Here is a 4,494-nt window from a genome sequence, read left to right on the forward strand (position 1 = left end):
TGTAGTGTATCACATTGATTGATTTGTGGATGTTGAACCACGCTTGCAGCCCAGGAATATATCCCACTTGGTTGTGGTGAATAATGTAGTGTTGGGTCCTATTGACTAGTATCTTGGTGAGAATTTTTGAATTTTGAATACATGTTCATCAGGGATATTGGTCTGTAATTCTCCTTGTTGGTGGGGTCTTTGTCTGGTTTTGGGATCAAGGTAATGATGGCCTCATAGAATGAGTTTAAGTTTTCCTTCCATTTCTATTCTTTGAAACAGCTTCAGAAGCATAGGTATTAATTCTTCTTTAAATGTTTGGTAGAATTCTCCTGGGAAGCAATCCGGCCCTGGGCTCTTGTTTTTTGGGAGATTTTTGATTATTGCTTCAATTTCCTTGCTGGTTATGGGTCTGTTCAGGTTTTCTATTTCTTCCTGTTTCAGTCTTGGTAGTTCATTCATCTCTAGGAATGCATCCATTTCTTCCCTATTGCCTAATTTGTTGGCATATCGTGACTCATATGTTCTTATAATTGTTTGTATTTCTTCGGTGTTGGTTGTGATCTCTCCTCTTTCACTCATGAGTTTATTTATTTGGGTCATTTCTCTTTTCTTTTTGAGAAGTCTGGCCAGGGATTTATCAATCTTATTAATCTTATTAATTCTTTCAAAGAATCAGCTCCTAGTTTTGTTGATCTGTTCTACTGTTCTTTTGGTTTCTATCTCATTGATTTCTGCTCTAATCATTATTATTTCTCTTCTCCTGAGCGGTTTAGGCTTTATTTGCTGTTCTTTCTCCAGCTCCTTTAGGTGTAAGTTTAGCCTGTGTAATTTGAGACCTTTCTTGTTTCTTGAGAAAGGCTTGTATTACTATATATTTCCCTCTTAGGACCACCTTTGCTGCATCCCAAAGGTTTTGAACAGTTGTGTTTTCATTTTCATTTGTTCCCATGAATTTTTTAAATTCTTCTTTAATTTCCTGGTTGACCCATTCATTCTTTAGTAGGATAATCATTAGCCTCCATGTATTGGAGTTCTTTCCAGATTTCCTCTTGTGATTGATTTCCAGTTTCAAAGTACTGTGGTCTGAAAATTTGCAGGGAATGATCCCAGTCTTTTTGTACCATTGGAGACTTGATTTGAGACCCAGGATGTGATCTATTCTGGAGAATGTTCCATGTGCTTTCAAGAAGAATGCGTATTCTGTTGCTTTAGGATGGAATGCTCTGAATATACCTGTGGAGTCCATCTGGTCCAGTGGGTCATTCAAAGCCCTGTTTCCTTGTTGATCTTCTGCTTAGATGATCTGTCCATTGCTGTGAGGGGGGATGTTAAAGTCCCCTACTATTATTGCATTATCATTGATGTGTTTCTTTAATTTTGTTATGAATTGCCTTATATAATTGACTGCTCCCATGTTAGGGACATAGATATTTAAAATTGTTAGATCTTCTTTTTGGATAGACCCTTTAATTATGATATAGTGTCCTTCGTCATCTCTTATTACAGTCTTTTGTTTAAAATCTAATTTGTCTGATATAAGGATTGCTACCCCAACTTTCTTCTGATGTCCATTAGCATGATAAGTGGTTTTCCATCCCCTCTCTTTAAATCTGGAGGTGTCTTCGGGTCTACAATGAGTTCCTTGCAGACAGCATATTGATGGGTCTTGGTTTTTTATCCAATCTGATACCCTGTGTCTTTTTATTTGGGCATTTAGCCCATTTACACTCAGAGGAACTATAAAAAGATATGAATTTAATGCCATTGTATTATCTGTAAAGTGACTATTACTTTATATTGTGTCTGTTCCTTTCTGGTCTATGTTACTTTGGGGCTCTTTCTTTGCTTAGAGGATTCCTTTTAATATTTCTTATTGGGCTCGTTTGGTGATCACAAATTCTTTTAGCTTCTGTTTGTCCTGGAAGCTTTTTATCACTCCTATTTTGAATGACATCCTAGCTGGATAAAGTATTCTTTTTTTTTTTTTTTAAGAAAAAGTTTTTTACATTTTTTTTAAGATTATTTATTTGACAGAGAGACACAGCAAGAGAGGGAAAACAAGCAGGGGGAGTGGGAGAGGGGCAAGCAGGCTTCCCACAGAGCAGGGAGCCTGATGTGGGGTTCCGTCCCAGGACCCTGGGATCATGATCTGAGCCGAAGGCAGACATTTAACAACCGAGCCACCCAGGCGCCCCTGGATAAAGTATTCTTGGCTGCATATTTTTCTCATTTAGCACCCTGAATATATCATTCCAGTCCTTTCTGGCCTGCCAGGTCTCTGTAGATAGGTCTGCTGCCAGTCTAATGCTCCCACCCTTGTAGGTTACTGACCTCTTGTCCCGAGCTGGTTTCAGGATTTTCTCTTTGTCTCTGAGATCTGTAAGTTTGCTATTATACGTGAGGGTGTTGACATATTTTTATTGATTTTGAGGGGTGTTCTCTGTGACTCCTGGACTTGAATGCCTGTTTCCTTCCCCAGATTAGGGAAGCTCTTTGCTATAATTTGCTCCAGTATACCTTCTTTCTCTCTCTTTCTCTTTCCTCTTCTTCTGGGATCCCAATTAATCTAATATTGTTTTTGCTTTATGGTATCACTTATCTCTTGAATTCTCCCCTTGTGATCCAATAGTTGTTTATGTCCCTTTTTCTCAGCTTCTTTATTCTCCATCATTTGGTATTCTATATCACTAATTCTCTTAGAGCCTCCATTTTTATTGCATTTCATTAATAGCCTTTTTATTTTGACTTGGTTAGATTTTAGTTCTTTTATTTCTCCAGAAAGGGATTCTCTAGTGTCTTCTATGCTTTTTTCAAGCCCAGCTAATATCTCTATAATTGTTGTTCTGAGCTCTAGTTCCAACGTCTTATATCCATACTGATTAGGTCCCTGGCAGTACTGCCTCTTGTTCTCTTTTTTGAAGTGAGTTTTCCATCTTGTTGTTCTTGCAGAAAGTAGTCTCTTTTTTATTTGTAGAATAAAAAATGCAGCAAATAGAAAATTTGCCACAAATCTTTTCTTAGACCTCTGGTTGAGTTCACTGGTGTTCAGAATGATTTGATAGCTGTCTAGCTGAACTCCTGGGACCAGAAAAAAACTAAGGTCCCCTACTCTTCCACCATCTTGGAAAGTCCTGACCAACAATTCATTTTTGTGAACTGAGAAAAGTATCAACAAAAAATGCAAATATGCAAATGTAAATCATAACTCACAAATTATTTTAAAATATACTAACTAAAATAAATTTTACCTTTTTAACCAAATATTAGCTAAAACAAGTTCATATGCCTGTAATTACCAAAAATGTAATGAAATTTCTATGCAAATCTTAACCAATTTTCCAAAAGATTTTATTTATTTATTTATTTATTGAGAGAGAAGGAGTGCACAAGTGGGAGGGACAGAGGGGAGGGAGAGGAAAAAGGAGAGAAGCAGACTCTCCACTGAGCACAGAGCCCAACAGAGAGCTTGATCTCAAGACCTGAGCCAAAATCGGGCACATAACCAACTGAGCCACCCAGGTGCCCTCATTTTTAATTTATAAAATGTCTATTTTTAAACAAACACATGGGCACCTGGCTGGCTCAGTCAGAAGAACGTGTAACTCTTGATCTCAGGGTCATGAGTTTGAGCCCCACGTTTGTTATAAAGATGACTTAAATAAAAACTTTAAAAAAAAAAAACAGAAAATAGAAAAATAAACATATTTATATAATTTTACATCAACACTTCCAATTAAAAATTACATCCTGTTTTTTGTTATTGTGGTACTTTTTTTCCTTTCCTTTTTGGATTGGTTTCCCTCTCCCTGTCCTCACTTCTTTCCTGCCACACATTGTCCCATAACTCATATTAACAGTCTACCATATATCTGTCCAAATTTTTTTACTTTTTTATTTTTTAAAGATTTTATTTATTCATTTGAGAGAGAGAAACAAAGAGACAATTTTTTGTTTATTTTTTGTTTCTTTGGTTTTTTTTAAAGATCTTTTTTTTTTTTTAAGATTTTATTTATTTACTTGACAGAGAGAGGCACAGCGAGAGAGGGAACACAAGCAGGGGGAGTGGGAGAGGGAGAAGCAGGCTTCCCGCCGAGCAGGGAGCCCGATGTGGGGCTCAATCCCAGGACCCTGAGATCATGACCTGAGCCAAAGGCAGATGCTTAACGACTGAGCCACCCAGGTACCCCTTTTTTTAAAGATCTTATTTATTCATTTGAGACACAGAGATACAGAGAAAGAGCATGAGCAGGGGGAGAGGCAGAGGAAGAAGGAGAAGCAGGCTCCCTGCTGAGCCAGGAGCCTGATGTGGGGCTTGATCCCAGGATCCTGGGATCATGACCTGAGCCGAAGGCAGACGCTTAACCATCTGAGCCATCCAGGCACCCCTGTTTTTTGTTTTTGTTGCTTGTGCTTTTGGTGTCATATCAGAAAATCATTGCCAGGTGCCTGGGTGGCACAGTCATTAAGCGTCTGCCTTCGGCTCAGGTCATGATCCCAGGGTCC

Source organism: Leptonychotes weddellii, chromosome 5, assembly GCF_054177405.1.
Source record: "Leptonychotes weddellii isolate Sample4059 chromosome 5, ASM5417740v2, whole genome shotgun sequence".
Lineage (NCBI taxonomy): Eukaryota > Metazoa > Chordata > Mammalia > Carnivora > Phocidae > Leptonychotes > Leptonychotes weddellii.